Genomic DNA, 15689 nt, shown 5'->3' with positions numbered 1-15689 from the left:
AGACACACCATCACAATATCACTCAGTGCAGAACAGTGACAAGAGACAGCTCGCTTCGATCAAAATATTTGTGGGACAACACAGTGAGCAAATCGAGAGCCCAATTCCTCAACGTCATCGTCGCACGTATTTCGGAAATACTAAATGTTAATCAGTGACAGCATGTGCTCATTGACACTGAGTAACACCACACACACACTGCTCACTGACACTGAGTAACACCACACACACACTGCTCACTGACACTGAGTAACACCACACACACACTGCTCACTGACACTGAGTAACACCACACACACACTGCTCACTGACACTGAGTAACACCACACACACTGCCCACTCACACTGAGTAACAACACACACACGGCTTAATGACACTGAGTAACACCACACACGCTGCCCACTGACACTGAGTAACACCACACACGCTGCCCACTCACACTGAGTAACACCACACACACTGCCCACTGACACTGAGTAACAACACACACACTGCCCACTGACACTGAGTAACACCACACACGCTGCCCACTCACACTGAGTAACACCACACACACTGCCCACTGACACTGAGTAACACCACACACACTGCTCACTGACACTGAGTAACACCACACACACTGCCCACTGACACTGAGTAACACCACACACACTGCTCACTGACACTGAGTAACAACACACACACTGCCCACTGACACTGAGTAACACCACACACACTGCCCAATGACACTGAGTAACAACACACACACTGCCCAGTGACACTGAGTAACAACACACACACTGCCCACTGACACTGAGTAACAACACACACACTGCCCAGTGACACTGAGTAACATCACACACACTGCCCACTGACACTGAGTAACACCACACACGCTGCTCACTGACACTGAGTAACATCACACACGCTGCCCACTCACACTGAGTAACACCACACACACTGCTCACTGACACTGAGTAACACCACACACACTGCCCAATGACACTGAGTAACAACACACACACTGCCCACTGACACTGAGTAACATCACACACACTGCCCAATGACACTGAGTAACAACACACACACTGCCCACTGACACTGAGTAACATCACACACACTGCCCAATGACACTGAGTAACAACACACACACTGCCCACTGACACTGAGTAACACCACACACACACTGCCCACTGACACTGAGTAACATCACACACACACTGCTCACTGACACTGAGTAACAACACACACACTGCTCACTGACACTGAGTAACAACACACACACTGCCAACTGACACTGAGTAACACCACACACACTGCCCACTGACACTGAGTAACAACACACACACTGCTCACTGACACTAAGTAACACCACACACACTGCCCACTGACACTGAGTAACACCACACACACACTGCCCACTGACACGGAGTAACAATACACACAGTGTCCACTCACACTGAGTAACACCACACACACTGCCCACTGACACTGAGTAACACCACACACACACTGCCCACTGACACTGAGTAACATCACACACACACTGCTCACTGACACTGAGTAACAACACACACACTGCCCACTGACACTGAGTAACAACACACACACTGCCAACTGACACTGAGTAACACCACACACACTGCCCACTGACACTGAGTAACAACACACACACTGCTCACTGACACTGAGTAACACCACACACACTGCCCACTGACACTGAGTAACACCACACACACTGCTCACTGACACTGAGTAACACCACACACACACTGCCCACTGACACGGAGTAACAATACACACAGTGTCCACTCACACTGAGTAACACCACACACACTGCTCACTGACACTGAGTAACACCACACACACTGCTCACTGACACTGAGTAACACCACACTAACAATGCCCACTGACACGGAGTAACAACACACACACTGCCCACTGACACTGAGTAACAACACACACACTGCTCACTGACACTGAGTAACACCACACACACTGCCCACTGACACTGAGTAACACCACACACACTGCACACTGACACTGAGTAACACCACACACACTGCCCACTGACACTGAGTAACACCACACACACTGCACACTGACACTGAGTAACACCACACACGCTGCCCACTGACACTGAGTAACATCACACGCACTGCTCACTGACACTGAGTAACACCACACACACTGCTCACTGACACTGAGTAACATCACACACACTGCTCACTCACACTGAGTAACATCACACACACTGCCCAATGACACTGAGTAACAACACACACACTGCCCACTGACACTGAGTAACACCACACACACACTGCCCACTGACACTGAGTAACATCACACACACTGCCCACTGACACTGAGTAACAACACACACACTGCTCACTGACACTGAGTAACAACACACACACTGCCAACTGACACTGAGTAACACCACACACACTGCCCACTGACACTGAGTAACAACACACACCCTGCTCACTGACACTGAGTAACACCACACACACTGCCCACTGACACTGAGTAACACCACACACACTGCTCACTGACACTGAGTAACACCACACACACACTGCCCACTGACACGGAGTAACAATACACACAGTGTCCACTCACACTGAGTAACAGCACACACACTGCCCACTGACACTGAGTAACACCACACACACTGCACACTGACACTGAGTAACATCACACACACTGCCCACTGACACTGAGTAACATCACACACACTGCCCACTGACACTGGGTAACACCACACACACTGCCCACTGACACTGAGTAACACCACACACACTGCTCACTGACACTGAGTAACACCACACACACACTGCCCACTGACACTGAGTAACAACACACACACTGCCCACTCACACTGAGTAACAACACACACACTGCTCACTGACACTGAGTAACAACACACACACTGCTCACTGACACTGAGTAACACCACACACACACTGCCCACTGACACTGAGTAACAACACACACACTGCCCACTCACACTGAGTAACAACACACACACTGCTCACTGACACTGAGTAACAACACACACACTGCTCACTGACACTGAATAACAACACACACACTGCCCACTGACACTGAGTAACAACACACACACACTGCCCACTGACACTGAGTAACACCACACACACTGCCCACTGCCACTGAGTAACACCACACACACTGCCCACTGACACTGAGTAACACCACACACACTGCTCACTGACACTGAGTAACACCACACACACACTGCCCACTGACACGGAGTAACAATACACACAGTGTCCACTCACACTGAGTAACACCACACACACTGCTCACTGACACTGAGTAACACCACACACACTGCTCACTGACACTGAGTAACACCACACACACACTGCCCACTGACACGGAGTAACAACACACACACTGCCCACTGACACTGAGTAACAACACACACACTGCTCACTGACACTGAGTAACACCACACACACTGCCCACTGACACTGAGTAACACCACACACACTGCACACTGACACTGAGTAACACCACACACACTGCCCACTGACACTGAGTAACACCACACACACTGCACACTGACACTGAGTAACACCACACACGCTGCCCACTGACACTGAGTAACATCACACGCACTGCTCACTGACACTGAGTAACACCACACACACTGCTCACTGACACTGAGTAACATCACACACACTGCTCACTCACACTGAGTAACATCACACACACTGCCCAATGACACTGAGTAACAACACACACACTGCCCACTGACACTGAGTAACACCACACACACACTGCCCACTGACACTGAGTAACATCACACACACTGCCCACTGACACTGAGTAACAACACACACACTGCTCACTGACACTGAGTAACAACACACACACTGCCAACTGACACTGAGTAACACCACACACACTGCCCACTGACACTGAGTAACAACACACACCCTGCTCACTGACACTGAGTAACACCACACACACTGCCCACTGACACTGAGTAACACCACACACACTGCTCACTGACACTGAGTAACACCACACACACACTGCCCACTGACACGGAGTAACAATACACACAGTGTCCACTCACACTGAGTAACAGCACACACACTGCCCACTGACACTGAGTAACACCACACACACTGCACACTGACACTGAGTAACACCACACATACTGCCCACTGACACTGAGTAACACCACACCCACTGCCCACTGACACTGAGTAACAATACACACACTGCCCACTGACACTGAGTAACAACACACACACTGTCCACTGACACTGAGTAACATCACACACACTGCCCACTGACACTGAGTAACATCACACACACTGCCCACTGACACTGGGTAACACCACACACACTGCCCACTGACACTGAGTAACACCACACACACTGCTCACTGACACTGAGTAACACCACACACACACTGCCCACTGACACTGAGTAACAACACACACACTGCCCACTCACACTGAGTAACAACACACACACTGCTCACTGACACTGAGTAACAACACACACACTGCCCACTCACACTGAGTAACAACACACACACTGCCCACTGACACTGAATAACAACACACACACTGCCCACTGACACTGAGTAACAACACACACACACTGCCCACTGACACTGAGTAACACCACACACACTGCCCACTGCCACTGAGTAACACCACACACACTGCCCACTGACACTGAGTAACAATACACACACTGCCCACTGACACTGAGTAACAACACATACACTGCCAACTGACACTGAGTAACAACACACACACTGCCCACTGACACTGAATAACACCACACACATTGCTCACTGACACTGAGTAACATCACACACACTGCCCAATGACACTGAGTAACAACACACACACTGCCCACTGACACTGAGTAACATCACACACACTGCCCAATGACACTGAGTAACAACACACACACTGCCCACTGACACTGAGTAACACCACACACACACTGCCCACTGACACTGAGTAACATCACACACACACTGCTCACTGACACTGAGTAACAACACACACACTGCTCACTGACACTGAGTAACAACACACACACTGCCAACTGACACTGAGTAACACCACACACACTGCCCACTGACACTGAGTAACAACACACACACTGCTCACTGACACTGAGTAACACCACACACACTGCCCACTGACACTGAGTAACACCACACACACACTGCCCACTGACACGGAGTAACAATACACACAGTGTCCACTCACACTGAGTAACACCACACACACTGCCCACTGACACTGAGTAACAACACACACACTGCCCACTGACACTGAGTAACATCACACACACTGCCAACTGACACTGAGTAACACCACACACACTGCCCACTGACACTGAGTAACAACACACACACTGCTCACTGACACTGAGTAACACCACACACACTGCCCACTGACACTGAGTAACACCACACACACACTGCCCACTGACACGGAGTAACAATACACACAGTGTCCACTCACACTGAGTAACACCACACACACTGCCCACTGACACTGAGTAACAACACACACACTGCCCACTGACACTGAGTAACATCACACACACTGCCCAATGACACTGAGTAACAACACACACACTGCCCACTGACACTGAGTAACACCACACACACACTGCCCACTGACACTGAGTAACATCACACACACACTGCTCACTGACACTGAGTAACAACACACACACTGCTCACTGACACTGAGTAACAACACAGACACTGCCAACTGACACTGAGTAACACCACACACACTGCCCACTGACACTGAGTAACAACACACACACTGCTCACTGACACTGAGTAACACCACACACACTGCCCACTGACACTGAGCAACACCACACACACTGCTCACTGACACTGAGTAACACCACACACACACTGCCCACTGACACGGAGTAACAATGCACACAGTGTCCACTCACACTGAGTAACACCACACACACTGCTCACTGACACTGAGTAACACCACACACACTGCTCACTGACACTGAGTAACACCACACACACACTGCCCACTGACACGGAGTAACAACACACACACTGCCCACTGACACTGAGTAACAACACACACACTGCTCACTGACACTGAGTAACACCACACACACTGCCCACTGACACTGAGTAACACCACACACACTGCACAGTGACACTGAGTAACACCACACACACTGCCCACTGACACTGAGTAACACCACACACACTGCCCACTGACACTGAGTAACACCACACACACTGCACACTGACACTGAGTAACACCACACACGCTGCCCACTGACACTGAGTAACATCACACGCACTGCTCACTGACACTGAGTAACAACACACACACTGCTCACTGACACTGAGTAACAACACACACACTGCCAACTGACACTGAGTAACACCACACACACTGCCCACTGACACTGAGTAACAACACACACACTGCTCACTGACACTGAGTAACACCACACACACTGCCCACTGACACTGAGTAACACCACACACACACTGCCCACTGACACGGAGTAACAATACACACAGTGTCCACGCACACTGAGTAACACCACACACACTGCCCACTGACACTGAGTAACAACACACACACTGCTCACTGACACTGAGTAACACCACACACACTGCCCACTGACACTGAGTAACACCACACACACTGCACACTGACACTGAGTAACACCACACACACTGCCCACTGACACTGAGTAACACCACACACACTGCACACTGACACTGAGTAACACCACACACGCTGCCCACTGACACTGAGTAACATCACACGCACTGCTCACTGACACTGAGTAACACCACACACACTGCTCACTGACACTGAGTAACATCACACACACTGCTCACTCACACTGAGTAACATCACACACACTGCCCAATGACACTGAGTAACAACACACACACTGCCCACTGACACTGAGTAACACCACACACACACTGCCCACTGACACTGAGTAACATCACACACACTGCCCACTGACACTGAGTAACAACACACACACTGCTCACTGACACTGAGTAACAACACACACACTGCCAACTGACACTGAGTAACACCACACACACTGCCCACTGACACTGAGTAACAACACACACCCTGCTCACTGACACTGAGTAACACCACACACACTGCCCACTGACACTGAGTAACACCACACACACTGCTCACTGACACTGAGTAACACCACACACACACTGCCCACTGACACGGAGTAACAATACACACAGTGTCCACTCACACTGAGTAACAGCACACACACTGCCCACTGACACTGAGTAACACCACACACACTGCACACTGACACTGAGTAACACCACACACACTGCCCACTGACACTGAGTAACACCACACCCACTGCCCACTGACACTGAGTAACAATACACACACTGCCCACTGACACTGAGTAACAACACACACACTGTCCACTGACACTGAGTAACATCACACACACTGCCCACTGACACTGAGTAACATCACACACACTGCCCACTGACACTGGGTAACACCACACACACTGCCCACTGACACTGAGTAACACCACACACACTGCTCACTGACACTGAGTAACACCACACACACACTGCCCACTGACACTGAGTAACAACACACACACTGCCCACTCACACTGAGTAACAACACACACACTGCTCACTGACACTGAGTAACAACACACACACTGCCCACTCACACTGAGTAACAACACACACACTGCCCACTGACACTGAATAACAACACACACACTGCCCACTGACACTGAGTAACAACACACACACACTGCCCACTGACACTGAGTAACACCACACACACTGCCCACTGCCACTGAGTAACACCACACACACTGCCCACTGACACTGAGTAACAATACACACACTGCCCACTGACACTGAGTAACAACACATACACTGCCAACTGACACTGAGTAACAACACACACACTGCCCACTGACACTGAATAACACCACACACATTGCTCACTGACACTGAGTAACATCACACACACTGCCTACTAACACTGAGTAACACCACACACACTGCTCACTGACACTGAGTAACATCACACACACTGCCCAATGACACTGAGTAACAACACACACACTGCCCACTGACACTGAGTAACATCACACACACTGCCCAATGACACTGAGTAACAACACACACACTGCCCACTGACACTGAGTAACACCACACACACACTGCCCACTGACACTGAGTAACATCACACACACACTGCTCACTGACACTGAGTAACAACACACACACTGCTCACTGACACTGAGTAACAACACACACACTGCCAACTGACACTGAGTAACACCACACACACTGCCCACTGACACTGAGTAACAACACACACACTGCTCACTGACACTGAGTAACACCACACACACTGCCCACTGACACTGAGTAACACCACACACACACTGCCCACTGACACGGAGTAACAATACACACAGTGTCCACTCACACTGAGTAACACCACACACACTGCCCACTGACACTGAGTAACAACACACACACTGCCCACTGACACTGAGTAACATCACACACACTGCCAACTGACACTGAGTAACACCACACACACTGCCCACTGACACTGAGTAACAACACACACACTGCTCACTGACACTGAGTAACACCACACACACTGCCCACTGACACTGAGTAACACCACACACACACTGCCCACTGACACGGAGTAAATATACACACAGTGTCCACTCACACTGAGTAACACCACACACACTGCCCACTGACACTGAGTAACAACACACACACTGCCCACTGACACTGAGTAACATCACACACACTGCCCAATGACACTGAGTAACAACACACACACTGCCCACTGACACTGAGTAACACCACACACACACTGCCCACTGACACTGAGTAACATCACACACACACTGCTCACTGACACTGAGTAACAACACACACACTGCTCACTGACACTGAGTAACAACACACACACTGCCAACTGACACTGAGTAACACCACACACACTGCCCACTGACACTGAGTAACAACACACACACTGCTCACTGACACTGAGTAACACCACACACACTGCCCACTGACACTGAGTAACACCACACACACTGCTCACTGACACTGAGTAACACCACACACACACTGCCCACTGACACGGAGTAACAATGCACACAGTGTCCACTCACACTGAGTAACACCACACACACTGCTCACTGACACTGAGTAACACCACACACACTGCTCACTGACACTGAGTAACACCACACACACTGCTCACTGACACTGAGTAACACCACACACACACTGCCCACTGACACGGAGTAACAACACACACACTGCCCACTGACACTGAGTAACAACACACACACTGCTCACTGACACTGAGTAACACCACACACACTGCCCACTGACACTGAGTAACACCACACACACTGCACACTGACACTGAGTAACACCACACACACTGCCCACTGACACTGAGTAACACCACACACACTGCCCACTGACACTGAGTAACACCACACACACTGCACACTGACACTGAGTAACACCACACACGCTGCCCACTGACACTGAGTAACATCACACGCACTGCTCACTGACACTGAGTAACAACACACACACTGCTCACTGACACTGAGTAACATCACACACACTGCTCACTCACACTGAGTAACATCACACACACTGCCCAATGACACTGAGTAACAACACACACACTGCCCACTGACACTGAGTAACACCACACACACACTGCCCACTGACACTGAGTAACAACACACACCCTGCTCACTGACACTGAGTAACACCACACACACTGCCCACTGACACTGAGTAACACCACACACACTGCCCACTGACACTGAGTAACAACACACACCCTGCTCACTGACACTGAGTAACACCACACACACTGCCCACTGACACTGAGTAACACCACACACACTGCTCACTGACACTGAGTAACACCACACACACACTGCCCACTGACACGGAGTAACAATACACACAGTGTCCACTCACACTGAGTAACACCACACACACTGCCCACTGACACTGAGTAACACCACACACACTGCACACTGACACTGAGTAACACCACACACACTGCCCACTGACACTGAGTAACACCACACACACTGCCCACTGACACTAAGTAACACCACACACACTGCCCACTGACACTGAGTAACAATACACACACTGCCCACTGACACTGAGTAACAACACACACACTGCTCATTGACACTGAGTAACATCACACACACTGCCCACTGACACTGAGTAACATCACACACACTGCCCACTGACACTGGGTAACACCACACACACTGCCCACTGACACTGAGTAACACCACACACACTGCTCACTGACACTGAGTAACACCACACACACAGTGCCCACTGACACTGAGTAACAACACACACACTGCCCACTCACACTGAGTAACAACACACACACTGCTCACTGACACTGAGTAACAACACACACACTGCCCACTCACACTGAGTAACAACACACACACTGCCCACTGACACTGAATAACAACACACACACTGCCCACTGACACTGAGTAACAACACACACACTGCCCACTGACACTGAGTAACACCACACACACACTGCCCAGTGACACTGAGTAACACCACACACACTGCCCACTGACACTGAGTAACAATACACACACTGCCCACTGACACTGAGTAACAACACATACACTGCCAACTGACACTGAGTAACACCACACACACTGCCCACTGACACTGAGTAACAACACACACCCTGCTCACTGACACTGAGTAACACCACACACACTGCCCACTGACACTGAGTAACACCACACACACTGCCCACTGACACTGAGTAACACCACACACACTGCTCACTGACACTGAGTAACAACACACACCCTGCTCACTGACACTGAGTAACACCACACACACTGCCCACTGACACTGAGTAACACCACACACACTGCTCACTGACATGAGTAACACCACACACACTGCACACTGACACTGAGTAACACCACACACGCTGCCCACTGACACTGAGTAACATCACACGCACTGCTCACTGACACTGAGTAACAACACACACACTGCTCACTGACACTGAGTAACATCACACACACTGCTCACTCACACTGAGTAACATCACACACACTGCCCAATGACACTGAGTAACAACACACACACTGCCCACTGACACTGAGTCAACCACACACACACTGCCCACTGACACTGAGTAACATCACACACACTGCCCACTGACACTGAGTAACAACACACACACTGCTCACTGACACTGAGTAACAACACACACACTGCCAACTGACACTGAGTAACACCACACACACTGCCCACTGACACTGAGTAACAACACACACCCTGCTCACTGACACTGAGTAACACCACACACACTGCCCACTGACACTGAGTAACACCACACACACTGCTCACTGACACTGAGTAACACCACACACACACTGCCCACTGACACGGAGTAACAATACACACAGTGTCCACTCACACTGAGTAACACCAAACACACTGCCCACTGACACTGAGAAACACCACACACACTGCACACTGACACTGAATAACACCACACACACACTGCCCACTGACACTGAGTAACAACACACACACTGCCCACTCACACTGAGTAACAACACACACACTGCTCACTGACACTGAGTAACAATACACACACTGCCCACTGACACTGAGTAACAACACATACACTGCCAACTGACACTGAGTAACAACACACACACTGCCCACTGACACTGAATAACACCACACACATTGCTCACTGACACTGAGTAACATCACACACACTGCCTACTGACACTGAATAACACACACACACTGCTCACTGACACTGAGTAACACCACACACACTGCCCACTGACACTGAGTAACATCACACACACTGCCCACTGACACGGAGTAACAACACACACACTGCCCACTGACACTGAGTAACAACACACACACTGCCCACTGACACTGAGTAACACCACACACACACTGCCCACTGACACTGAGTAACATCACACACACTGCCCACTGACACGGAGTAACAACACACACACACTGCCCACTGACACTGAGTAACAACACACACACTGCTCACTGACACTGAGTAACAACACACACACTGCCAACTGACACTGAGTAACACCACACACACTGCCCACTGACACTGAGTAACAACACACACACTGCTCACTGACACTAAGTAACACCACACACACTGCCCACTGACACTGAGTAACACCACACACACTGCTCACTGACACTGAGTAACACCACACACACTGCCCACTGACACTGAGTAACACCACACACACTGCTCACTGACACTGAGTAACAACACACACACTGCCCACTGACACTGAGTAACACCACACACACTGCCCAATGACACTGAGTAACAACACACACACTGCCCAGTGACACTGAGTAACAACACACACACTGCCCACTGACACTGAGTAACAACACACACACTGCCCAGTGACACTGAGTAACATCACACACACTGCCCACTGACACTGAGTAACACCACACACGCTGCTCACTGACACTGAGTAACATCACACACGCTGCCCACTCACACTGAGTAACACCACACACACTGCTCACTGACACTGAGTAACATCACACACACTGCCCAATGACACTGAGTAACAACACACACACTGCCCACTGACACTGAGTAACATCACACACACTGCCCAATGACACTGAGTAACATCACACACACTGCCCACTGACACTGAGTAACACCACACACACACTGCCCACTGACACTGAGTAACATCACACACACACTGCTCACTGACACTGAGTAACAACACACACACTGCTCACTGACACTGAGTAACAACACACACACTGCCAACTGACACTGAGTAACACCACACACACTGCCCACTGACACTGAGTAACAACACACACACTGCTCACTGACACTAAGTAACACCACACACACTGCCCACTGACACTGAGTAACACCACACACACACTGCCCACTGACACGGAGTAACAATACACACAGTGTCCACTCACACTGAGTAACACCACACACACTGCCCACTGACACTGAGTAACAACACACACACTGCCCACTGACACTGAGTAACATCACACACACTGCCCAATGACACTGAGTAACAACACAAACACTGCCCACTGACACTGAGTAACACCACACACACACTGCCCAGTGACACTGAGTAACATCACACACACACTGCTCTCTGACACTGAGTAACAACACACACTGCTCACTGACACTGAGTAACAACACACACACTGCCAACTGACACTGAGTAACACCACACACACTGCCCACTGACACTGAGTAACAACACACACACTGCTCACTGACACTGAGTAACACCACACACACTGCCCACTGACACTGAGTAACACCACACACACTGCTCACTGACACTGAGTAACACCACACACACACTGCCCACTGACACGGAGTAACAATACACACAGTGTCCACTCACACTGAGTAACACCACACACACTGCTCACTGACACTGAGTAACACCACACACACTGCTCACTGACACTGAGTAACACCACACACACACTGCCCACTGACACGGAGTAACAACACACACACTGCCCACTGACACTGAGTAACAACACACACACTGCTCACTGACACTGAGTAACACCACACACACTGCCCACTGACACTGAGTAACACCACACACACTGCTCACTGACACTGAGTAACACCACACACACTGCCCACTGACACTGAGTAACACCACACACACTGCCCACTGACACTGAGTAACACCACACACACTGCACACTGACACTGAGTAACATCACACGCACTGCTCACTGACACTGAGTAACAACACACACACTGCTCACTGACACTGAGTAACATCACACACACTGCTCACTCACACTGAGTAACATCACACACACTGCCCAATGACACTGAGTAACAACACACACACTGCCCACTGACACTGAGTAACACCACACACACACTGCCCACTGACACTGAGTAACATCACACACACTGCCCACTGACACTGAGTAACAACACACACACTGCTCACTGACACTGAGTAACAACACACACACTGCCAACTGACACTGAGTAACACCACACACACTGCCCACTGACACTGAGTAACAACACACACCCTGCTCACTGACACTGAGTAACACCACACACACTGCCCACTGACACTGAGTAACAACACACACACTGCTCACTGACACTGAGTAACACCACACACACACTGCCCACTGACACGGAGTAACAATACACACAGTGTCCACTCACACTGAGTAACAGCACACACACTGCCCACTGACACTGAGTAACACCACACATACTGCACACTGACACTGAGTAACACCACACACACTGCCCACTGACACTGAGTAACACCACACACACTGCCCACTGACACTGAGTAACACCACACCCACTGCCCACTGACACTGAGTAACAATACACACACTGCCCACTGACACTGAGTAACAACACACACACTGTCCACTGACACTGAGTAACATCACACACACTGCCCACTGACACTGAGTAACATCACACACACTGCCCACTGACACTGGGTAACACCACACACACTGCTCACTCACACTGAGTAACACCACACACACACTGCCCACTGACACTGAGTAACACCACACACACACTGCCCACTGACACTGAGTAACAACACACACACTGCCCACTCACACTGAGTAACAACACACACACTGCTCACTGACACTGAGTAACAACACACACACTGCCCACTCACACTGAGTAACAACACACACACTGCCCACTGACACTGAATAACAACACACACACTGCCCACTGACACTGAGTAACAAAACACACACACTGCCCACTGACACTGAGTAACACCACACACACTGCCCACTGCCACTGAGTAACACCACACACACTGCCCACTGACACTGAGTAACAATACACACACTGCACACTGACACTGAGTAACATCACACACATTGCCTACTGACACTGAGTAACACCACACACACTGCTCACTGACACTGAGTAACATCACACACACTGCCCAATGACACTGAGTAACAACACACACACTGCCCACTGACACTGAGTAACATCACACACACTGCCCAATGACACTGAGTAACAACACACACACTGCCCACTGACACTGAGTAACACCACACACACACTGCCCACTGACACTGAGTAACATCACACACACTGCCCAATGACACTGAGTAACAACACACACACTGCCCACTGACACTGAGTAACACCACACACACACTGCCCACTGACACTGAGTAACATCACACACACACTGCTCACTGACACTGAGTAACAACACACACACTGCTCACTGACACTGAGTAACAACACACACACTGCCAACTGACACTGAGTAACACCACACACACTGCCCACTGACACTGAGTAACAACACACACACTGCTCACTGACACTGAGTAACACCACACACACTGCCCACTGACACTGAGTAACACCACACACACACTGCCCACTGACTCGGAGTAACAATACACACAGTGTCCACTCGCACTGAGTAACACCACACACACTGCCCACTGACACTGAGTAACAACACACACACT

The 15689-nt window shown here is 50.1% G+C and overlaps 1 protein-coding gene across 1 annotated transcript in view; it reads right to left on the bottom strand.

Annotated features, from left to right (window-relative positions):
- The window catches only part of LOC140492481 (calmodulin-binding transcription activator 1-like), a 164868-nt gene that overhangs the window by 67905 nt on the left and 81274 nt on the right, over nt 1-15689 (bottom strand). The window lies entirely within an intron of this gene.

The sequence above is a fragment of the Chiloscyllium punctatum genome, chromosome 21 (genome assembly GCF_047496795.1).
Source record: "Chiloscyllium punctatum isolate Juve2018m chromosome 21, sChiPun1.3, whole genome shotgun sequence".
Taxonomy (NCBI): domain Eukaryota; kingdom Metazoa; phylum Chordata; class Chondrichthyes; order Orectolobiformes; family Hemiscylliidae; genus Chiloscyllium; species Chiloscyllium punctatum.
The sequence above is the reverse complement of the archived record's forward strand: the minus strand, read 5'-3'. Positions and strand labels throughout refer to the sequence as shown.